The 25,564-nt window shown below is 42.3% G+C and overlaps 1 long non-coding RNA gene across 2 annotated transcripts in view; it reads left to right on the top strand.

Moving 5' to 3' along the window:
• The window catches only part of LOC122144540, an 84,541-nt gene that overhangs the window by 43,244 nt on the left and 15,733 nt on the right, over positions 1-25,564 (top strand). Inside the window, exons 3-4 of one of the 2 annotated variants that reach the window (XR_006159749.1) lie at positions 17,056-17,102; positions 20,549-21,472. This is a non-coding gene — a long non-coding RNA (uncharacterized LOC122144540). Of the gene's footprint in view, positions 1-17,055; positions 17,103-20,548; positions 23,430-25,564 lie in introns of those variants that run through there. The other variant, XR_006159748.1, reaches the window with a different exon arrangement.

The following is a 25,564-nucleotide window of genomic DNA, read 5'->3' as shown; positions in this document are numbered from 1 at the left end:
AACACACTCCTGCTTCCTCAAGCCCTGACATGCAGATTCTGACCCTGCATTCTGTTCTAGATGACACTCTTATAATTACAAGTCATGCACATTATTTACGTAATGGCCCGATTCCGGCAGGGCCAGGGCTGTGCACCTTTTGGGTAACTTTGATTCATGTTATCCATTCTCTAGCCCTCAGAGACCGTGTCTCCGCATCGCTATTGTTAGCATGATCGCTCTCAGAATAACGTTATTGCTGTTAAAGAAGTGCTACTGCAGGGTGACCACAGGGGAGATTCGGCCAAAGAGTTCAATGATCGGATATTTAGCATAATAGCATTGGGATCGACAATGGCCCAGGCCTAGATGATGACCTCTGACCTTCCTCTTCAGGGACCAAACGGTTTACAGCCGAGGGGGTCAAGAGGTGGCTAATCCATTACTGTAGCCAGCAGGAAAGGACACAGCGGACGATGTTTACTGTTCTATAGAGGGCCTGTATCTCACTAATTGAATCCGGAGCGGGGCTAAGTGTGCTAGCAGTTGAGCTGTTGTCATGCAGTTAGCGTTTGTCGCTAGGCCCAGCTCTTTCATCAGCCATGACAGCTTGCTCCGCTCACGTCTCGACATGCATGCTGTGTTTATAGGTGTGCAGAGTGTGATTTCTGGAACACGAGTTCATAATCTCAGACTAACACAAATTAAGTCTGTGCAGTTACTGTGCTCTGTGTAATGTGCTTTGAATTTGATCATAAACAAATAAGAGGGCTAGAAATAGCCTGATGAAGTATGAGTCTTGTCTGGACAAACTCTGATTCGCTCATGCTCAGAAAACATGAGACGGTGATTCAGACAAGGCCACACACACAGACACAGACAGACAGAGATCACGTTTGCGTGTGTGTGTTTGTAATACTAGAGAGTTCTAGTTGTGACTTGTGTGTTTGCTCTTATGGATTCACAAATCTTTTTCAGACCTGTTCTGATGTTTGGCTGTCGTATCTTCACAAGCAGACCTTCATATTCTCAGATGCGTTACAAAAATGATGAAGAATGTAATGCTTATGTCACTGGCATATTTTAGGAGAAACACTCAACATCTTTAGAGCTGGTTTAACCCTTATTGTTTTGTTTCAGATTTGAGAGACCCATATTTGTTTTTACATCTTTAAAAAAAGGCGTAGATCAGTATATTCATACTTTACTGATTGTTAAGAAACTTACAATGTATCAAACACTTAATCAAAATAAGATGAATGTTCAGCACGACAATTGTCTGTTCAGACCAATGCGTAAAAAATGTCAAAATAAAAAATTTAGCAGAATGAAAATTCAGTTCCACTCCCTGACAGTAGGTGGCATTTATAGAAAAGCAGAAATACAGTGGTTACCCTTGTTTACTATGGTATGCAAAGCAGCGCTGCACATTTCTCTGTTTCTAACCTGCTCGTCATGGAAAAGAAAGTAAGTCAAAGAGCATCTTCATTATTCAAACAGCTGTTCAGATTAAATAACACCAGATATAAGAGAACAGATTGCCAGTTTCTCATCAGCCTCAATAATGACACAATTGCTGGAATATAAAGCAATACAATCAGTTACATCTGCATAGGGTGTCATATAAGGACACCTCACCCGGCGTTAGCAGACACATTGACTGAGCGTGTGCAGTTCGTAGTGTCCCTGAGTGACCACGTTACAGGGTCATCTGAGGAAATGCAACCGCTCCTCTGGGACCGGCTTTCTCATGTGTTTCTCCTCAGCGCTAAAAACCCATTTGCAGATGTGCAGAGCTTGAAATCAAACTCCATTTACTGTTCTAATGCATGTTCCTGTTGTGGACGATTCATCAGTGACTTTACAGAGAAAGAAAAAAATGTTTTTGTTATCAACATTGAACTGAAATATAACACTTGTTACAAAGGGTTTCCTGTGAACTGTTGGTCATAGCTTGCTTAACAGTTTTAATCAGTGTCTTGATATTACTAACACACTCTCACACGTATATGCATCTAAACACTCATGCACACACAGACACTGACGCACAATAGACAGATCGGCACGAGGGACCCTGGATCCTGCGCCTCTTGCTGAATCAGCTCGAGCTAAAGTAGGTCACCGACACACGCATATCATCAGGAGCGCAGGGAGAAATAAACAGCTCAATCTGATGCCGTTTTGGTTCAGATGTGATTAAAGCAGCGGAAACATGTGCCCCAGGATCCTCCACACGACGAAACTGATCAAATCAGGCCGTTCTCACAGCATGTTAACATGGCAGAGGTCTGGCCGAGAAACAGCTGCAGAGATGTTCCTGTGACCTCTGACCTCTGACGCTCACATAGTGACATGAAATACAGCCAAGTATGGTGACAAGAATTGGTGTTCTGCATTTAACCCATCCAAAGTGCACACACACACCGTGAACACACACCCGGAGCAGTGTGTATCATTTATGCTGCGGCGCCCGGGGAGCAGTTGGGGGTTCGGTGCCTTGCTCAAGGACACCTCAGTCGTGGTATTGCTGGCCCGAGACTCGAACCCACAACCTTAGGGTTAGGAGTCAAACTCTGTATGTTAATATGCAAGTCTGATTTTATAAGTGAATTTGAAATGAAATCTTTAAAGGCCATTTTTCTAATGCTCATATGCTCTATATTTATGCTAATACTAGTTAATCATTGCTAATTGCTGCCAGTTGATAATTTAATTCCCTTTTCATTTATTTAAAAAAAAAAAACAACAACAGGGAATAAAAAATCAACAATAAAACTAAAATAAATGATTTACAGAAAAAGCAGGTTTTGGCCTGAAAGCCATTTGTCGGAGCTCGTCACGTGAGGTGTGTGCCGATGAATAATAAATGCTTCGTTGACTTGTGTCTGTGCACTAGACGGCAGCTCATGAATTATGGATTGTTATTCTTGGCTAAGCATTCGAACGGGACGCGATGATGCCAAAGTGGCACTAACAGCACATTTCTGTGTACATTTCTCTCTCACTCTTTCTTAGCGCTTGATCTGCGGCGCTCGTCACTCTTTCTCCTGAGGACGAATCATTAGCCGTACGCACACGGACGCGCGCTTACTCCTACATCAGCGCTTTGACAGCCGGGAATTGTGAGATTGAAGAAATATGATGGTAAAGGAGTTAAGGGTGGTGTAAGAGACGGTTGTGCAGATGGTGTCACTCATGAGCGATGTAAATGATTTATCACACAGAGAAAAGGAATCTGGTATTTGAATAGAAGAGCAGGCTGGTGCTCTTGGACTCAGTTATGTCACTTGTTGTTTATCTCTGTTGCATCTGCGGTTTTACTTCCAATCCAAACCAGTGCAGATCTGAAAAGGCACACAATAAATAAAGTAGGCAGTAAGAGAGGCTGTGGTTGTGTTCTCCACCCTTTGACACGAGGCCATCGAGCCGAAACTCCCTCAATCTCTCTTCCAGAACAGGGAGTGTCTGCGTCTGATCTCATCAGAGTCTGCCGCCGCAGTTAAAGCAGCTGATCTGTATGGCTTTGTAGTTTCTATGGTGTTTTCCGATCCTCAGATCCTGGTCGTCATTCGATGTCAAACTCAGCTGTTTCTTTAAAGGGCTTTTCAGAATATGCATCATTTCAAAGCAGCTTTACACAGTCATACTGTTTGGTCTATAATTAGTGCTTTACCATAGAGTGAGTTTTAGTGCTGTTTAGTGCTGTAATAATAAAAACCTGATGCATCATTCATGTGTGGCACACAAACACACTGCAGCATGACACACACTAAGTATGAAGAGTATTAAGTGATGCTTTCTTGATCAGACACCTCTATAAGTCATTTTATGTCTTGAATTGCATGCATTAGATGTATGTGCACGTTTTGACTTTCTTTTGTGTTTGTGACACATTTTCCCGTCAGGCTGTCTTATGCCAAATGTCTCAGTCCTATTTCCTGAAGTAAAACATTAGAAAATGGATAGCGACCTCTTGAAACTGTGGCTCGATTAATGATGTTCAGCTTTTCATTTGCCTGGGACTGTGGCCAAGTCTTTTGTGGGTGATGTGACCAATCAGACGCGAGGAGAATTAAGCTTTGGTTTTGGCAGTGATGCAGAAATCAAAAGCAGAAATTGTTATTTCGATTTGTATATAACTAATTTCAAAATCAAATTGTCCCTGCATATTCATGAAAGACGGAATAAAGCAACTGTCATCCAATCACCATTAACCTCCCCAACTCCCTCAAGTGTTCAAGCGCCGCAGTTCAGTGCTATTTACATAAAGAGAGGCAGTAAATCTCATGTGTACGGAGCGTGTTTGCTTGACGTGTACAGTATCTGCAGCGCACAGCCATGTTACTTCACTTCCCTCTTTTTAAATGTAGGTGTAAAACAGAAATAATATATTCACGTCCATAGAAAGAAGGAGAGAGAGAGAAAAAAACAAAAAAACATGTCAGATGGGCAATTTGAGGTGCCTGCCTGAAAGCATGAAGCAATTTATCCTGGATTGGATGGATCTTTTTTTGTGTTATGATAATGTCCACATAATTTATTCCCGAGGACTGGCTCTTCTTTAAAGCCGTCTGACAGACAAACACAAGGACGCCCGTCATTCCCGTTTCATTCTCAAACTCAAAAGAAACCTGCTAAATGAAGAAGTCATTTCTAAACGGCTGCTAAACACAAATAGTGAGCAATGAAGTCAGAGGAAGAAAGAACAGGCAGATTTTGGGGTTTGGGAGCACTGGTACAGTCAGGGCTCTGCTGCACCCGTCCCACCGCCCTCCTGTACGTTAGGAGGCTGTGTGAGCAGAATACTGATGAGCTTGTTTTTTTGGGGGGATTAATTTCCATTTGGAGACGGGGAGTGGTTCCCCTCTCGGTGCTGCGGTGGGCTTCTAGTATTATTGCACTGCAGAGCTGACTTATTTACTGACAGAAATGAAACCACTAATGTCAATACATGCATAAATAATAAATAAAACATACATTATAAATAAAGGTTATTGGCACTGATGGTTCCATGAAGAACCTTTAGCGTCCTTTGAACCTTTCCAATGCACTAAAGGTTCTTTATAGTGGAAAAAGGTTTTCTATATATATTTTTTTTTTTTTCTGTTCACTGAAAAGTTCTTTTGGGAGCCAGTAATGGTTCTTCTATGGAATCACTGCATGGAATACCTTTATTTTTAATGGTGTAGACTGAACGTGTGACTCCAGAGTAATAGTTCAGTTGCACTGTTCAGTGGGATCTGCTGCAGATGCTTGCTTCATGTACTGGTGAAAAAGCCTTCGTTGGATTGATTGGCTTCTTTGTTTGACAGAGATGTGATGCTGGGAGATTCCTGGAACATGCGGTGACCGAGTGGGGGATTGGATTGAGCCGGATTGATCTAGAGGAATCGAAGATAGATTTTGAATTGAATTAGGGACTGTCAGGATTTCAGTGCTGCTTGGTAGAAGCCACGTCTCTGCATCGATCTGCAGAGTCACCAGGTTGAATCAAACGTGCGTGCATTGTTTTAGCAACTCCAGAGAAAGACATAAATACATGAGCTATTTGTTTTATTCGACGAAACATCCACACTTGAGAAAGATAACTCAACCTGAAGCTCATACTATACGCACTCACACCATCTGTGCAGATTAAGATGAAAGGTTTTTCTGTTTGCAACAATCTCCACTGTTGCTCGCTTTTAATATTACAGTCCAGTGATGAAAGCATGTCCACGTTATATATTTCTATTGCCTTGTGATCGTAGGAAGCAGCGTATAGATTTTTCCATATAAATGAGCAATATAAATGTTTATTATTATTGCACTATTCCATATGCACTTTGGTGGTGAATATTTTCTTGAGACGGAGTGGAATTACTTTGCTTTTTATAGTCACCAGTGAGCTGAAGAAGCTGGAGGAGATGCTGGTTGTAGTTCAAATGCTTTGTATTAGCGTTACAAACAAGACGCTGTGTGATGCTTAAACTGGTTTGGTGAAACAATGACCTTGATAGGTTGAGGAATGGATGAGTTTTTAAATAAATAATCAGGCGTAGCGCTCCTGGCACAGTAACTACCTGACAGTCCGACAGCGATTGACAGGGACAGAGAGAATGTGTGAGTGCAGAGTCGCGCTCATGTTGAGAGACTGTGTGTGTGAGTGTGTGTGTGTGTGTGTGTGTGTGAGTGTGTGTGTGTGTGTGTGTGTGTGTGTGTGTGTGTGTGTGTGTGTGTGTGTGTGTGTGTGTGTGTTTGTGTGTGTGTGTGTGTGTGTGTGTGTGTGTGTGTGTGTGTGTGTGTGTGTGTGTGTGTGTGTGTGTTGTGTGTGTGTGTGTTTGTGTGTGTGTGTGAGTGTGTGTGTGTGTGAGTGTGTGTGTGTGTTTGAGGATTTTCTAGAGTGATTTTCTATATGTGTGTGTGTGTGAGTGTGTGTGTGTGTGTGTGAGTGTGTGTTTGTGTGTGTGTGTGTGTGTGTGTGTGTGTGTGCATGTGTGTGTGTGTGTGAGGAGGACACATTTAAATTCAGACCCCTAAAAACACGCCTGGCTTTCACCTGCTGTCACCTTCCCGTTCCCTGACAACAGACGCTCATGGAAGATGTCCCAATTTAAAACTTCAAAATTTAAATCTATAAAATGCAACTCTATCAACACCAATCAAAAAAATAAAAAAAAAAAAAAAAAAAAAAAACAATTAACCTCTTTAGAGCTGAGCTCAATAGATTTTTGCTCGAAACATTTAATTTCCTGAATAGGGTGTGCGGTTTTTATTAGCTTGTTAAGGCCATAGATAACAGAATGAACACTAAATGCTGAGTGTGTGAATGGGACGTGTTTTTACTATGGTAAAGTCACACCACTGCTGTGATGCACTAATCACAAATCATTTATTTACATTTGACATGAAAAATTGAAAAAAAATTAATTTATATTACATTCAGTTAGGGCTGCACGATTAATCGCATGCATTTGTCATGCATGTCTCATCAGTAAAGCCGGTTCCGTGATTAGCGGTAAATATCCGTCACCTGTTTTCAAATGCACCGGGAGTTCATACACAGAGCCGTAGTTCACTGACAAGCTACGCAATATCGTGTTCATAATCGAATGCGATTAATCTCAATTATGATCAGAATATTGCGTAGCTTGTCAGTGAACTACGGCTCTGTGTATGAACTCCCGGTGCATTTGAAAACAGGTGACGGTTATTTACCGCTAATCACGGAACCGGCTTTACTGATGAGACACGCATGACAAATGCATGCTATTAATCGTGCAGCCCTACATTCAGTGTTAAAAACTTTATTATACAAGCATTATAAATTCTCTGATTGGACGGATCACATTTGCAAAATGTCACTAAACAAACACTGCACAACTATTTACAGTTGGAATAATGAATATATATATATATATATATTTATAAAAACTATATATACATATGTATATTTAAGAATGAAAACAATTTTAAAAATATTATTTAAGCCTCCAGTGTTATGCATTAAATGGTCAGTTCAGTCTGCACACTGAAACATGAGACACTCTCATGTGAGTTTGAGTTTCTTCATAATCAGCTCTTCTCTCTCAGCTGACAGTAGACGTGGTCTGCTGCTGTGTTCGGTGTGTTTCTGCCTCCATATCTCTGTTCAGTCTGTACTGTGTGACGGGGTTTCTCATGCGGGCTGTAGTCTCTCTGCCGGCCTGCGAGTGTCTGGTTTCTGCAGCGCTGCGTATGGCAGACAAAGCCTGTCTTTCAGTAACGCACCCTTCACAGATCCCTCTCCTCCTCTTCCTCAGACCGCTGCGAACACTGCAGCCACTGTGTGCTAATGACAGCACAAAGACCACATTACAGAGCAATCTGAGGAGTCGAGGCACCAGTGTGTGACAGATGAAACCCCACTGAACTCTGGGAAATGCAGTCAAGGGCTGTTTGGTGTCTGGAGCTGTATTCATCATAATCATCATTATGAGAAACAGCTGAGCTGCTTCATAGCTGACTCACGTTAGGCCTGTTCACATCCAGTATGAGGTCACCAAGCTGTGTGGATGCAGAATCACACAAGCTTTCAGGTTTACCGTCGAGATTCACAGTGAAGATTGATTTATTCTGTGTGTTGTTACTGAGTGAGAAGTACTGAACTGGTCGTGTCGGCTGTTGTGAGGTGAGCTGCTGATACGACTGGATCTCATGTGAGGGATATAAAGTGTTCTTGACTTAAAATGGTTCATTAAATGTGTAAGTGCATGTTTAATCAAACGCACTATTCATTAAATGAGGGAAATGTCTGTCCTCATCTTTAATTCTGAAAATCAAACGTCTGAAGTGACTGTTCAAGAAGCCTGAACTGAGAAACAAACAGCAGTATTTAGTCTGAAGTGAGAGCTTTAACTGCTAGAGTCTGTGCTTCCTATTAGGATTTAATGTATGAAAAGAGGAGAACATTTGCTGATCTACATACAGTATTTCAACAATGTACGTTTACAACAGTGAGAACCACATCAGTTCCATCAGTGCTGATGAAAACTGCTGATACCTTCAGTTACTCTGCTGGTTTATCTGCCTGCTGAACTCACTCACTGTGTGTGTGTGTGTGTGTGTGTGTGTGTGTGTGTGTGCATGCGTGCATGCGTGTGTGAGAGTACTTATGTATGAGAGTTCTTATTCTGATTCTATAGAAGGCAGTTATCCTTCTGTGTGGCCTGGCTATATTCTCCTTGCTTGTGTGTGTATGTGTGTGTGTGTGTGTGTGTGTGTGTGTGTGTGTGTGCATGAGAGTGTGCGTGTGTATGTGTAAGAGTGTGTGTGTGTGTGTGTGTGTGTGTGTGAGTGTGTGTGTGAGTGTGTGTGTGTGTGTGTGTGTGTGTGTATATGTGTGTGTGTGTGTGTGTGTGTGTGTGTGTGTGTGTGTGTGTGTGCACCTGCTCGTCTGTCATCAGTGTTCCAGTGTGGTCTCTGCTGTCTGTTTTCATCCACACTCTCTCTAGCAGCTCTTGTCTGAGCACAGTAGTGATTAGTAGCGTTCCTCTCGGCGGCGGGACAATAGGGCCTCATGCAGTGTCAGAGTGTCTCTGCGGTGATCACATAAAAGAAGTAGCAGCTGCAGGGGCCGAGGAGAGAGAGAGGGCGTCTGTGCAGCCGGAGGAGGTGTTAACACACACCCGGACGACGCGGGCCGGACTACACCAGCGCAGGGATAGTGAAGAACGGGGGACGGACCACAGGGGCCCCAAACACTGGGCTTTCTTCTCCCGTCCACTCGTCAGCCCTTTATACGGGCAGATCTGGACCAGAGGTCACATTCCTTCAGCATCACATCATTCAGAGACACAGCACTGATCAGTATTTTAACACTGCACACTGAATTTGAATGTGCGAGTTAAAAGTGGAGCCTCATGAAATGTTTTTGGACATGCAAAACTCTCCTCCATGAAGACAGGCTGTTACTGAGGGGTTTAGTGTGTTGCTATGCAGTTGCTAGGATAAATGGAAGGAATAATATTCTTGCTGCTAAGTGCAGCATTTGGGTTTATGTTAGGTTGTGTTTTACTAGTTGTCCTGTGTATTCTACATCAAAACCCTGATTCTGAACATTTTCCTTCGTTGTGTGCTTTTTGTGACTGTGCTGAAAAAGCAGGCAACACTAATTTCTTCTACTTGGCAACATATTGAAAGCAGAGGGGAAAGTCTTGAGTTGTGCCTCGAGTTTTTTGTTAGGAATGTTGTGTGGAACAAGACGTGAAGCTTGAATTAGCTGTTTCTATTCAGCGGTGGGAGCTGAGCCATTTAGCTTTGGGAAAACCAGGTGCAAAATCTGAAAAAAGTTCCTATTCCATTACAACTAAAGAGAGAACAAAATGACAGATTTTCCCTTCAGTGATCAGTCTGCTTGTTTAGAAACAGGGAAGTGTGCAGGATGTTCCTCTGGTGATGAATCTCATATTTATACGAAACGGTTGATCTGGTGATTTTTGTTATGCATGACACAGTCTGATGCTTCAGCTCGCAGGCTGTGAGTGTGTGTGTGTGTGGCCTGCTAGCTACAGTCTCTCGTGTCAGGAGAAGTAAACAGGAACCCCGGGGCCGGTCTGTGGTCAGAGGTGGAAACCAGGCCACTGTAACCGCCAGTGAGGAAGGATGAGGTAGAGAGATACAAACCAAGAGCTTGACTTCTTGTTGATCCATTATGAGTTTTCACCAGCTTTTCTGTCTGTCCCACACACTGATCTTGTCCTTTCTTTCTGTGCTGAAGAGGATTTGAACAGACAGCTTGTAAACAGCTGAGACGCTGGATCTGTCAGCGCTCCAGAATGAATGGATGTCTGCAGCCGAGCCAGCGTGACTCCAGCGGTCCCAGCAGAGATGAACACACTAGATCAGTGTCAAACCCGCTCAAACATTACTGCGTTATTGTCTTCTTCTTAATTATGACTGGATTCATTAAACGTTCTTAGGAATAAAATTATTATACTGTTAAAAATAAAGAATATTTTGTAGCCCCAAAAACATTTCTTTAGAATATTTTAAGAAATATTTTCTTACCATTGTACTAAACGGAATACAGTAGTTGACCCAAAAATGAAGATGTGCTCATCCTCAGTTCATCTGAGATCAGGATGAGTGTGTTTCTTCATCAGGTTTGTAGAAATGTAGCACTGCATCAGTGTCTCATCAATGGATGCTCTGTGCCGTCAGAATGAGAGTCTGACTGATAAAAACATCACAATAATCCACAAGTAATCCACAGCACTCCAGTCCATCAGTGAACATCTGGAGAAGACAAAAAGACTTCTCGTTAATGTGCTTGCTTTGTGAATCTTTGGTTTTATCAGCATCTCTCCTGCATCGTCCAAACATCCCTCAAATGGGTCCTGTGAAAGAGGGGATGCAGTGTTAGCGTCCTCATCACAGCAGGCGGTTTAGCCTGTGCCTGTGCTATATAAATGTGTCTGGATGCTGTAAGCCATGTCCTGTGTGTGTGACTAAAGCTCAATCAGTCTGAAACTCATCACTCATGATCAGGAGTGTCAGTAGACTCTTTACACTCACGCTCCAGTGAAACATTACCGTAAACAGACCTGCTGGGAATCATTTTCCCTGATAATATTTCAGCAATCATGTTGTGTTGTGTTTTCCATCAGAAACATTGCCATGAATCACACTTTTGACGTAATCCTTCAAACAGGCTAGCAGGATTCATTCGGACAGTTCCCTCGTGCACTGAATTGTTTGCAGTGGTTTCTTACACTGTAATGGGATACTTTATAAGATCCATTCAATAAATCAAAAACTTGTCTATGTCTTCTGTTGAAAGCAGCTCTTTAATATGCATTCAGCTTGTGAACAACTCTTTACTGCAGGTAAAGAACATTCATTTCCATTTTTATTTGAACTGTATCAAAAAAATGAACGTCAAAATATGGAGAGAGTGTTTTTGATGGCGGCCTGTGCTCCAGGAGAGGCTAGAAACACTGCTGCCCATGATGATCCCTGCATCATGACACGGACTCGCTGCTCATGACAGGATGTGATGTAATGAACTTCCTGCATTCCAGCATGGCTCAGACTTCCTGCTAATGCAGCGAGCGCGCTCAGTTGTGTGAATGTTCATCATTAAAGGCGACTGATCCTCTGTGTCTCTAACAGTGAGCGATGGATGTGAGAGCAGGTTCACATCTGAGAGTCACAGCACTCGCTATAACCTCCCGAGCTTTTCCTTTAGTTTCTCAGAGTATTTGGTGAGTCACTGCAGTCTGTGAGAGAGAGGGACTGCATGTGTTCGGATGATGACGTGTATCTGCTCGACTGCATGGAGGCCAGCGAAACCTAGAACAAACAGTCATCATGTCTTTGTCTCTGCTATCGGAAATATTGACATTCCTGTGTTTGACTTTCTGTCACAGCTGAGTCAGGAGTCACTCCGGTCAGGATCGAGCCGCTGGAGCTCGCAACATGAAAACTACAGCGCTGTGACATCTTCACTGAGCGTTTGAGAGTGGTTCTACGATGTGGAAAACATGCATGTGTCTGTGTGAGAAAAAAAACAAAACAACAAAAAATGTAATTGTTAGATTTTTGTTTGATTATTGTTTATAACATTAATCCATTTGATATAAAAATTTCCATTAAAACAAAAAACAAAAAAAATTAATAAAAAATAAAAAATAATAATAATAATAAAATGCCCTATACTGTAAACATTTCAATTCATTCAGTTCATTAGACATGTTTTTTGATCATTAAAATTTAATTAAACCAGTAAAACAGATTCCAAAAAAAAAAAAAAAAAACATTTAAATTTGGTACAACATAAAACAGATTTCATAAAGCTCTAAAAGGTTTTTATACTTTTAATAAAATGTTGTTTAATTGTTTTGTGATTTCAATTAATTATAAATACTTAAATTCTATATAACTATTAAAACAGAGTCCATAATAATCAAAACGAGGGAAAAACAGAATTTGGGATTACATAAAATGGATTTTTGGATCAACTTAAACATATGATCCTAAAAATGTCATTTTTGTTAAACTTTTAATAACTTGATGTTAAATTTTCCAAGTTTCATTATTTTTTAAATTAATTAGACATGGTTTTTGATTATTCTAATTAAATTTGACCATTAAAACAGAATGAGTAGCAAATCATCATTTCTGAAGATCATGTGACACTGAAGACTGCAGTAATGATGCTGAAAATACAGCTGCACATCACAGAAATACATTACAGTTTAACACATATTCACATAGAAAACAGCTGTTTTACATTGTAATAATATTTTAGTTTTTACTGTATTTTTGATCAAATAAATGCAGCCTTAGTGAGCAGAAGAGACTTCATTTAAAACTTTTTACAAGTACTGTATAATATAAAATGTATAATATATACAATATAATTTCACAGGGCCCTTCTAGACTAGTGCATTGTCCAAAGTCCAAATAATGACCTCCTGAAGTGAGCATTATACACTGGTGACATTTACACTGTAAAGTACTGTTTATTCCTGTGATTAATCAGCAGAAAGCTGTAAGGTTTGTTCAGAAATGCTGATGAATGTCAAACTGCACGTAGTGGAAGTTCGGTCAGTTTATCAGGCCCTTCACAACACATGAAAAAGTGCAAACCCTCTGAGGCCCCGTGTTTACTGCTGTAGCTGAAGAGGGAGTTCTCAGAGGACAAGTTGAAATATTGTTTTGCAGTCATTTACAATCTTCCATTTAGCTTAATTACCCTACAGCTGGTTTCAGGTTTATCTGCGGCAGATCTTTCTCACCACTAATTTGAACTGGTTCCACTGCTGCCGAGAGTTAGAGCGAAACACACCCTCCAATTCAGAAACACAGCAGCCGCAGTACAGCCCAAAGCAGATCTTTGTTTCATTAGCACTCTTTAGCTAACCCAGCATCGCCGAGGCTTTGAGACAGATGTGAGTCTCTGAGGTTGCTGTGTTCTGCTGGGATTCGCTTTATTGTGCCGTTTCCCACCAGAAGAGGCTCATGGGAATCTGAATAACACAGGCTTCCCAAAACACCGCTTTGAATCGCCCTGGCTAGTGTACATGCTGTCTGGCTAGTGTACATGCTGCCTGGCTAGTGTACTTGCTGTCTGGCTAGTGTACATGCTGTCTGGCTAGTGTACATGCTGTCTGGCTAGTGTACTTGCTGCCTGGCTAGTGTACTTGCTGCCTGGCTAGTGTACATGCTGTCTGGCTAGTGTACTTGCTGCCTGGCTAGTGTACATGCTGCCTGGCTAGTGTACTTGCTGCCTGGCTAGTGTACATGCTGCCTGGCTAGTGTACTTGCTGCCTGGCTAGTGTACATGCTGCCTGGCTAGTGTACATGCTGTCTGGCTAGTGTACATGCTGCCTGGCTAGTGTACATGCTGTCTGGCTAGTGTACATGCTGTCTGGCTAGTGTACTTGCTGTCTGGCTAGTGTACTTGCTGTCTGGCTAGTGTACATGCTGTCTGATGTCTGGCTATTTTACTTGCCTGCCTGGCTAGTGTACACGCTGTCTGGCTAGTGTACATGCTGCTGTACATGCTATCTGGCTAGTGTACATGCTGTCTGGCTAGTGTACTTGCTGTCTGGCTAGTGTACATGCTGTCTGGCTAGTGTACTTGCTGTCTGGCTAGTGTACATGCTGCTGTACATGCTGTCTGGCTAGTGTACATGCTGTCTGATGTCTGGCTATTTTACTTGCTGTCTGGCTAGTGTACATGCTGCTGTACTTGCTGTCTGGCTAGTGTACATGCTGTCTGGCTAGTGTACTTGCTGCCTGGCTAGTGTACTTGCTGTCTGGCTAGTGTACATTCTGTCTGATGTCTGGCTATTTTACTTGCTGCCTTGCTAGTGTACACGCTGTCTGGCTAGTGTACATGCTGCTGTACATGCTGTCTGGCTAGTGTACTTGCTGTCTGGCTAGTGTACTTGCTGTCTGGCTAGTGTACATGCTGGCTGGCTAGTGTACTTGCTGTCTGGCTAGTGTACATGCTGCCTGGCTAGTGTACTTGCTGCCTGGCTAGTGTACATGCTGTCTGATGTCTGGCTATTTTACTTGCTGTCTGGCTAGTGTACAATGCTGCTGTACTTGCTGTCTGGCTAGTGTACATGCTGTCTGGCTAGTGTACTTGCTGCCTGGCTAGTGTACTTGCTGTCTGGCTAGTGTACATGCTGTCTGATGTCTGGCTATTTTACTTGCTGTCTGGCTAGTGTACATGCTGTCTGGCTAGTGTACTTGCTGTCTGGCTAGTGTACATGCTGCCTGGCTAGTGTACATGCTGTCTGGCTAGTGTACTTGCTGTCTGGCTAGTGTACATGCTGTCTGGCTAGTGTACTTGCTGTCTGGCTAGTGTACATGCTGTCTGATGTCTGGCTATTTACTTGCTGTCTGGCTAGTGTACATGCTGCCGTACTTGCTGTCTGGCTAGTGTACATGCTGCCTGGCTAGTGTACTTGCTGCCTGGCTAGTGTACTTGCTGTCTGGCTAGTGTACATGCTGTCTGATGTCTGGCTATTTTACTTGCTGCCTGGCTAGTGTACACGCTGTCTGGCTAGTGTACATGCTGCTGTACATGCTGTCTGGCTAGTGTACTTGCTGTCTGGCTAGTGTACTTGCTGCCTGGCTAGTGTACATGCTGTCTGGCTAGTGTACTTGCTGTCTGGCTAGTGTACATGCTGCCTGGCTAGTGTACTTGCTGTCTGGCTAGTGTACATGCTGTCTGATGTCTGGCTATTTTACTTGCTGTCTGGCTAGTGTACATGCTGCTGTACATGCTGTCTTCCTACTGTACATGCTCTCTGGCTAGTGTACTTGCTGTCTGGCTAGTGTACATGCTGTCTGGCTAGTGTACTTGCTGTCTGGCTAGTGTACATGCTGTCTGATGTCTGGCTATTTTACTTGCTGTCTGGCTAGTGTACATGCTGCTGTACATGCTGTCTGGCTAGTGTACATGCTGTCTGGCTAGTGTACTTGCTGCCTGGCTAGTGTACTTGCTGTCTGGCTAGTGTACATTCTGTCTGATGTCTGGCTATTTTACTTGCTGCCTGGCTAGTGTACACGCTGCCTGGCTAGTGTACATGCTGCTGTACATGCTGTCTGGCTAGTGTACTTGCTGTCTGGCTAGTGTACTTGCTGTCTGGCTAGTGTACATGCTGCCTGGCTAGTGTACTTGCTGTCTGGCTAGTGTACATGCTGTCTGGCTAGTGTACATGCTGTCTGGCTAGTGTACATGCTGTCTTACTTGCTGCCTTTTTACTTGCTGTCTGGCTAGTGTACATGCTGCTGTACTTGCTGTCTGGCCAGTGTACATGCTGTCTGGCTAGTGTACTTGCTGTCTGGCTAGTGTACTTGCTGCCTGGCTAGTGTACATGCTGTCTGATGTCTGGCTATTTTACTTGCTGCCTGGCTAGTGTACACGCTGTCTGATGTCTGGCTATTTTACTTGCTGTCTGGCTAGTGTACATGCTGCCTGGCTAGTGTACATGCTGTCTGGCTAGTGTGTACTTGCTGTCTGGCTAGTGTACATGCTGTCTGGCTAGTGTACTTGCTGTCTGGCTAGTGTACATGCTGTCTGATGTCTGGCTATTTACTTGCTGTCTGGCTAGTGTACATGCTGCTGTACTTGCTGTCTGGCTAGTGTACATGCTGTCTGGCTAGTGTACTTGCTGCCTGGCTAGTGTACTTGCTGTCTGGCTAGTGTACATGCTGTCTGATGTCTGGCTATTTTACTTGCTGCCTGGCTAGTGTACACGCTGTCTGGCTAGTGTACATGCTGCTGTACATGCTGTCTGGCTAGTGTACTTGCTGCCTGGCTAGTGTACATGCTGCCTGGCTAGTGTACATGCTGTCTGGCTAGTGTAACTTGCTGTCTGGCTAGTGTACATGCTGCCTGGCTAGTGTACTTGCTGCCTGGCTAGTGTACACGCTGTCTGATGTCTGGCTATTTTACTTGCTGTCTGGCTAGTGTACATGCTGCTGTACATGCTGTCTGGCTAGTGTACTTGCTGTCTGGCTAGTGTACTTGCTGCCTGGCTAGTGTACTTGCTGTCTGGCCAGTGTACATGCTGCTGTACATGCTGTCTGGCTAGTGTACTTGCTGTCTGGATCTGATTCATCTGGAGGAAACACAAGGCATTCGACCAATCAGGATCTTAAAACAATCGTTTCATCATCATGTTACTCCAAACCTGCGTGACTTTTATTCATGTTCAAAATGAAGATATTTTTAATATTCTCTCATCATTTTTGTCCATCCATTTCATGCATGCAGATTTCAGAAAGATATTGTTAGTGTGATTCGTATGAATGCAGTAGTTCTGAAGAGGCCGAGCTGCTTCTAAAGTTCTATATTTCAGTTTTGCTGTTTCAGATGATTTGTTTTCTGTTGGACTGTAATATTTATCAGATCTGTTTTATGATGACGTCTCACAGCAGACAGATAAAAGACACTGAACAGAATGAAAGCACTTGCTCCTGAAGCTGCTATTGCCTCATTTGCATTTTTCCTTCTGTAGTTTAGCAGTCGGTAGTGTTGTGTCATTTCTCAGACTTTATGGCATTTCTAATGTGTCTCAGTATTTTTTCTTTCAGATCTGATCTGCTGCAGCGGTGACGAGAGGAACAGGATGATTCGCTCAGTAAGTGTCCTTGTCTTCTTCCTCTTCACGTGATTCTTCAGCTTGACTAATGTTTTTGTGGGGGCAGAGTTTGCGTTCACATCTCTACTCCTGATTATAGTCTCGTCTCTTCAGATCTCGGGTCTCTCTTCTGTGGGCTGGAGGTGTGGGTTAGGTGTAGTTCTAGTTTTAACATGACGAATATATTGTGTTTTCATAGCGTGGCCCTGGCTTGTGCCGTACGTACCATATTACATTTCCATGTCAGTGTTTCAGCAATAATGCAGGTCTTTTCAGCAGTTTCCAGTAATATTTAGAATCAAAGGTAGTGATGATGCCTGATTAAAAAACAGCTGAGTCAGTTCTTATCAATGAATGAGTAAGACAGGACTTCCTGCACTTACTATACTTCACACTTAAATACAGTAAAAGTACTACAATTTGTTATAACAGTCATTTTATTATAAATCCAAAATCAAGATGTTGAAAAAGAAAAAAATAGGGAGTGGAAATGGACTGAGCTAATATATGATCCTCTGCTGCCACTTACTGGTTATAATGGAAATTTCATGTCATTTTCATCTTAAAAGTCTTTTTTTTCACCAGGAGAAAAAGTGAATCTCTAAAGGGTTAGGTTGAAATAAAGTCAATTAACTTAATTTTAGCTAAAATTTAGATGTGTATTTAGAGTTTACTACTGGTGCATTTAAAGCACAGTTAAAGGCATTTATATGTTTATACTAAAAAGTGGGTTAGTTTAGTAACGTGAAGTATGTAGAAGGTGAATGTGATTTCACCAAGTACAAGATGTTCCTGGAACAACATTCTCAGAACTGAGATATAACTTTTCAGGAAAATCTTTCTAGTTACGATCAGGGTTAGGTGCTTCTACGGGCATGTCTTACTTGACAAAATCACGTTGACCAAGTATAGAAGGGTTAGGTTTAGAGGTAGGGATTGGGTTTAGTCTATATTTTTGGACAGTAATGTTGATCCAGGGGCATGTCTTACTTGGCAAAATCACGTTGACCAAGTATAGAAAAAGTAAAGTACTGAAAGAGTACATTCAGGTACATTTATATTACTGTAGTATACTCACTACATGAATAATCTCTATTATGTGGGCTGGAGAACTACACGAGAGCGCTGGTCATTCACTCCCCCCACCGACAATCCCTGCCGGACCTGAGACTCGAACCCGTGACCTTTGGGTTACGAGTCAGACTCTCTAACCATTAGGCCATGTAATAAAATGATCTTGAAGTTTACTTCTTAAGGTCAGGGCTACTGTGGTCTGTCCAGAGTCAGACTGAACCCAATGAATGCACTTCAGAGATGGTGGAGATCATAATCAGTCTCATTCCTGACCGTCAACTCTCATTCTCAAAACATGAGACAGAAGCACAGATGCATTTACATTCACTGCTGTCTGTAGATCATGGTGGAGGAAGCTGATGCACTGCTGATGTCCCATCGGAAGCTGTCATTCCTCGCTGTCCAGCTTGTTCTTTGTGAAACCTGGATCTTGAAGAGTGATGTCATAATATGACATCATGAGGACGAGCAGTCACATCATCTTGAGCTATGTTCGGCTCCACGTTCACATCTCTGTCAGACCTCGTTCCCTCCTCCGGGCTGCTGCAGAATAATGAGATTCCTGATCTTCTTATAAGAGTGGAGCGAGGTCTGTGCGCAGGAACCGGCTGACTAACAGCAGTTTATGAGCTGGAGTTCCCCTCGTGTGAGTGTGTGTTTGTTCAGCCTGTTCTCATTATCCGGCTGTTTTACTTCTGCTTGGGAAGTGCTTGTCAACAGGAGTCTGCCGGAGGGAGACAGACACCGAGTGTGTGTGTGAGTGTGTGTGTGTGTGTGTGTGTGTGTGTGTGTGTGTGTGTGTGTGTGTGTGTGTGTGTGTGTAGCCAGCAGGCCCAGTCTGTCAGGTCACTGGGTTTCTCGGAGACTCAGGGGTGTGTGTGAAGGTCGGGAGGAGGTGTGCATCAGGTGGCGTGCTGAGCGTTGACAGCGTGTGTGTGTGTGTGTGTGTGTGTGTGTGTGTGAGCTCATGGCCCACATCCGAGCCGTGCCAGGACAGGAAGTGGAACAGCATGGAGACGCTCCTCCTGTATCAGTGAGCAGCGCTGCCCTCCGTTATGAACAGATCCGGGTGTGTTTGTCCATCTGTGTGTGTTCATCAACACAATGAGACGCAGAGCTGATAGAGCGTCACAATGAGCTGTTGTTTGTTGGGCTTGTAAAACAGTCATGTGTGTGATTTATTCTTTCTGTGTTGAAGCTCATTGTAATCTGGTTTACTGTCTCTGATGAATTAGTGTACAGAACTTCATGATATTCAGTGGATACTGACTCACTGTTCATGGACACAAACGTTTTTCAGCATGTCATAAATGGATTGTGTGAAGGAACCCTTGACCTTTGACCTGCTGTAAGCAACAGCATACTCCCTGATTTTGTTTCTGGTCATTTGGCTTTTTAACTTATCAAACTATTTTTTTTTTCTTTGCACATTAAAAGTGATAGTTCAAAAAGTTCCAAAAATGAAAATTCTGTCATCATTTACTCACACTCATGTTTTTCCAAACCATATGAGTTTCTATCTTCTGTTGAACACAACATATTTGAAGAGTGTGGGTAACCAAACAGTTTCTGTCCCTATTGACTCTCATAGTATTTTTTATTTCTCATGCTGTGGTTCAACAGAAGAAAGAAACTCATATAGGTTTGGAACAACTTGAAGGTGAACTGGCCCTTTACAACCTTGTGTGTGTGTGTGTGTGTGTGTGTGTGGGGTGTGTGTGTGTGTGTGTGTGTGTGTGTGTGTGTGTGTGTGTGTGTGTGTGTGTGTGTGTGTGTGTGTGTGTGTGTGTGTGTGTGTGTGTGTGTGTGTGTGTGTGTGTGTGTGTGTGTGTGTGTGTGTGTGTGTGTGTATGTGTGTGTGTGTGTGTGTGTGTGTGTATTCTTGCTCAGCAGCAGCATGCCCACAGATTTGAATGTTCACTTGTCTTTGTCATTTAGAACTACATTTTATTAAAGGGTGTTTGTTTAACAGTCATTCATGCAGCTCTCTGGAGTCCTGAATGTGAAATTAACATTACCTGGTCTCTATTTGAGAAAATATGATTCCCAGTGAGCACAGACTTACCAGATTACTGAGTGCACTTACTTTTTGTTTGTGTTTTTAACCATTTATTTTTTTTGTGAAAACAACTATAACAGGATGACAGAATTCAAAAACAGCTAATTTCAAAAAAGTTCAAATTATTTATATTTTAAATATTTTATTATATGACAAAAAATAAATTATGTCTAACTTCTTAATCAGATAGTATGTTAAATAACTTGCAGATAATGTTATGCATGTGTTAATTACTACGTGACATCACATATTGGCTGTATATCAGCTATCTATGATCTTTTCAGCATTTGAATGTGAATGTTTGTGTTTTCAGAGAGGAATCGTCTGGCATGAGGGGCTCGGGGTGTTTTCTCAGCACTTGTTGACTGATCAAGAGAAGCAGAAGCACTACACCCTTGTGTTTTTGTGATCTGCTGGCAGTTTGCTCACATCCCACGCTCTGAGTGAAGCGTTCTAGCGCTGATCCAGGACCAGCCTCTGAAGACCCACCACAGCCATCTGAAAGAGTGTGGAGCTGAGCTCAGATCAGCAGCTGATGTGATCGCAGACGCAGATAATCGAGCCTCTTCCTGAGGAAGAAGCAGGGCTGACTGTGTGGCACGAAGGTCTCCTCCAGCCGGATGTTTGCAGCGCTCAGTTGCACACCTGCAGTGGGACGCCGGTGACACGTTCAGCATGACAGTGTTTACTGGGCCTGCTGCGGTTGAGATCTGCTGCTGAAGTGAAACAGCATGGGCCGCGTGTGGCTCTCTTCCAGAGGATGCATTTTGAAATATTTCATGACAGGAGAGCACTGGTGTGTGAGAGCCTGTACAGACCAGACTCTTCATGCCGGTCCAGGTGGACTGCTGCTGCTTAGTGCTGGTTTTGTTGGTTTACCCACACAGTCATACTGTTCACCAGCAAAACACGACCGATGAAGCAGCTGGACCTGCACTGACCCTGGGCTAAAGATGGTAGATCTCGAGCAGCGCTGGTCTGCTCATCAGGGGAGTTTAGTTATAGAGGGTTTGTTAGAACATACAAGGGACGTTTCCTTCGAGGAGGCAAAATTGGATGAGAAACCAATTAATAATAATAAGGAACAGAACCAAAAAAAAAACATCAACATCAAAGCACAATACACATACCAAGGACTGAAAGTAATATACAGAGGTCGCTTACAAAGTTACAAACCAAGAGGGACTCAAATAAATAACACTGGATGAGACACCAGCAGTTAAAGTTACAGCAGAAGGTGAGTTTTAACAGACCTGGTAAAGCGTGCGCTGGGTCTGATGAGCGTCACTGAGAATGAATGGAGTAAAGTCATGTGAGAGGAGGCAGTGCCTCCATAGTGCTACGATTGGCCTGGTACTCACTTAACCCAATAAATCCCGCCTGGATCAGTCTGAATGAACAAATCACCGTGTCAATGGGAAGACTTATTAAAGTAAACAACAACTCACACACTTGATAGCATTACTTTGTCACATAACATTCAAACTTGAAATGACCTGAAAAAAAAATAAAAAAAATAATAATATTTGAGTGTTTTTAGTGTGCAGTCAGTTTGGTCAAGATAAACACACATTTCAGTGTCTGCATTGTTTGCTGAGCTTTGATGACTGATGATCCAATTATTAAAAAGAACAGCTGAAAATCAGTTTCAAGTAAGATATGCATGGATTTTATTTACCGTGTCAAGTCATTATTTGGGAATTAATATAAAAAATATTATTTATACTTGAGTTTAATAAATAGAACATATCTATTACAGTGTAAACATACAAAATACAATAGTATTGATTGTTTTTTGAGTGTAAGTAATGTTTAACCTGCAAAGTGCCTTACGAGTGTAACTGGAACACACATTTACATTGGAATAAAACACAAGCAAACAAAGAAAGACAGGCCTTATTTTAGAAGCGCACACCGCACACGCACTGGAACACACTTATCAGTCGCCCTTCACAGTTTCGAGAAATATGACATACTTTCAAAACAAACACTTTCAAACAGGAAGCAGTGGGTTCAGCCACCAAGAATATTTCCAGACTGTTGGTGCATTTGTGAGAATACGAGACAAGTTTTGGTGTTGTCTTTACTGACTGCAGGTCATGAAAGATTTAAGGTTCCTGGAATCCCCTTCACTCCGACCGATTCATTCCTCACCGGCAATTGTTTGCACTGATGAGTCGAGACGTGCTGAGCGTCCTCTGAGCGTGTCGATGGCGGTTCAGAGGCGCTGCGTTTGCGCCTCTCCCCGCGAGGTGACACTTACGCTTGACTTTTGAAGTGCTTGGCTTTCATTGACAGCATCACAAAGGAAAGTCAGTCCTGTAGGGTGCTTCGAAGGCTCGGGTCATTAGGACCAATGGCCCAGAAACAGGTGGAGGGAGAAAACTCAGTCTGAAGAGCACAAGAAGACTCCCGTGTTCAAGTCTGGTTTGTGTTCCTTGTAGTGCTTTATCTTTATATTAGTCAGACAATCCCTTAGCATTAGTTTGGACAGAGTACTTGAAATGACTTTGTTTATTTGACTTAGGATAGAAGACATTCATCGTTTTGGTCTCGACATCAAAGAATTTCGCTAAATGTCAAAACCCAGCCTCTGAGGATCAATACAGTCTTGTTTCTCATACATATCTTGCCTAAAAGCTCCCTGCATGTTTGTTAGAAATAAAACACTAGCTTTCATTTAGCCTTAGCAGTAAATATAGCCCACACTGCCTTGCTGATGCAATTCACAGAAAGCTGCGGCGGAGCATGCATCCATGCAGAAGGTGTGCGTTTGGGCTCATCGCTCCACGCCGCATGAGTCCACTGGGTGCCGGGTCGGATTTGGCCTTGTGTCTTGCAGGGTCTCCAATAGGACCAGACATACTGGAAGTGGTCAGCGCTCACAAGCCTAAATGCTGATGACTCACGCGCCGCTGACTCTATGTGCATTACAGCGAGATGCATCCGATGTCACAGTATATGGATCACGTGCTAGTTTTGAACACTTTCTGAAAGAAGCATAGTGATATACTTGGAAGATTATCCTAATATTTCAACACTCCATTTGTATCTGCTCTAGAGAAGCAGTGGCAGTTACTTCAAATAAACATTGCTGGTTCAAATTCTTCTTAACCAGCAAAACCTGATTAGAAGATAATTTCATGTATATCTATCTATCTATCTATCTATCTATCTATCTGTCTGTCTATCTATCTATCATCCTTATATATATATATATATATATATATATATATATATATATATATATATATATATATATATATATATAGACACAAACACTCATACACTTCTGTTTTGCAATTTCACTTCTCTACTTGTGGACTTTTCTGGTTTGTGGCACTGCTAATGTTGGTTCCTTTATGATAAATTAAGTTTGTGTTTTTCCCCTTTTGCAATAAAATTACTAAACATTCAGATAAAAGCATCAGCTAAATGAATAAATGTACTGCAAATATACAGGTCGTTCTCAAAAAATTAGCATATTGTGAAAAAGTTCATTATTTTCCATAATGTAATGATAAAAATTAAACTTTCATATATTTTAGATTCATTGCACACCAACTGAAATATTTCAGGTCTTTTATTGTTTTAATACTGATGATTTTGGCATACAGCTCATGAAAACCCAAAATTCCTATCTCAAAAAATTAGCATATTTCATCCGACCAATAAAAGAAAAGTGTTTTTAATACAAAAAAAAGTCAACCTTCAAATAATTATGTTCAGTTATGCACTCAATACTTGGTCGGGAATCCTTTTGCAGAAATGACTGCTTCAATGCGGCGTGGCATGGAGGCAATCAGCCTGTGGCACTGCTGAGGTGTTATGGAGGACCAGGATTCTTCGATAGCGGCCTTAAGCTCATCCAGAGTGTTGGGTCTTGCGTCTCTCAACTTTCTCTTCACAATATCCCACAGATTCTCTATGGGGTTCAGGTCAGAAGAGTTGGGCAGGCCAATTGAGCACAGTAATACCATGGTCAGTAAACCATTTACCAGTGGTTTTGGCACAGTGAGCAGGTGCCAGGTCGTGCTGAAAAACTAAATCTTCATCTCCATAAAGCTTTTCAGCAGATGGAAGCATGAAGTGCTCCAAAATCTCCTGATAGCTAGCTGCATTGACCCTGCCCTTGATAAAACACAGTGGACCAACACCAGCAGCTGACATGGCACCCCAGACCATCACTGACTGTGGGTACTTGACACTGGACTTCAGGCATTTTGGCATTTCCTTCTCCCCAGTCTTCCTCCAGACTCTGGCACCTTGATTTCCGAATGACATGCAAAATTTGCTTTCATCCGAAAAAAGTACTTTGGACCACTGAGCAAACAGTCCAGTGCTGCTTCTCTGTAGCCCAGGTCAGGCGCTTCTGCCGCTGTTTCTGGTTCAAAAGCACACGCCTGTGCACGGTGGCTCTGGATGTTTCTACTCCAGACTCAGTCCACTGCTTCCGCAGGTCCCCCAAGGTCTGGAATCGGTCCTTCTCCACAATCTTCCTCAGGGTCCGGTCACCTCTTCTCGTTGTGCAGCGTTTTTTGCCACACTTTTTCCTTCCCACAGACTTCCCACTGAGGTGCCTTGATACAGCACTCTGGGAACAGCCTATTCGTTCAGAAATGTCTTTCTGTGTCTTACCCTCTCGCTTGAGGGTGTCAATGATGGCCTTCTGGACAGCAGTCAGGTCGGCAGTCTTACCCATGATTGCGGTTTTTGAGTAATGAACCAGGCTGGGAGTTTTTAAAAGCCTCAGGAATCTTTTGCAGGTGTTTAGAGTTAATTAGTTGATTCAGATGATTAGGTTAATAGCTCGTTTAGAGAACCTTTTCATGATATGCTAATTTTTTGAGATAGGAATTTTGGGTTTTCATGAGCTGTATGCCAAAATCATCAGTATTAAAACAATAAAAGACCTGAAATATTTCAGTTGGTGTGCAATGAATCTAAAATATATGAAAGTTTAATTTTATCATTATATTATGGAATATAATGAACTTTTATCACAATATGCTAATTTTTTGAGAAGGACCTGTATGACCTTAGCTGCGGGAACATATTTTATACAGGGGTGCTGGAGGGTGGGGCATGAGGTTGCTGATGAACATACAAATTATTGAAAACAGAGTAATATGAGAACAAATATATACTATATTTGTACTTTTGTGATTTAAGTTTAATATTATTATTATTATTATTTATTTATTTATTTACGGGACATTTTACTAAATATTAACCTCTAAGTTATCCAGCATTTATCATGGGCAATGTCACTGTGTAACCACTAGTATAGCCATATATATATATATGTATGTATGTATAGACTTGTAAT

This window comes from Cyprinus carpio, unplaced genomic scaffold, assembly GCF_018340385.1.
Source record: "Cyprinus carpio isolate SPL01 unplaced genomic scaffold, ASM1834038v1 S000006714, whole genome shotgun sequence".
NCBI classification, from domain to species: domain Eukaryota; kingdom Metazoa; phylum Chordata; class Actinopteri; order Cypriniformes; family Cyprinidae; genus Cyprinus; species Cyprinus carpio.
This window is presented reverse-complemented; position numbering and strand designations above follow the sequence as displayed.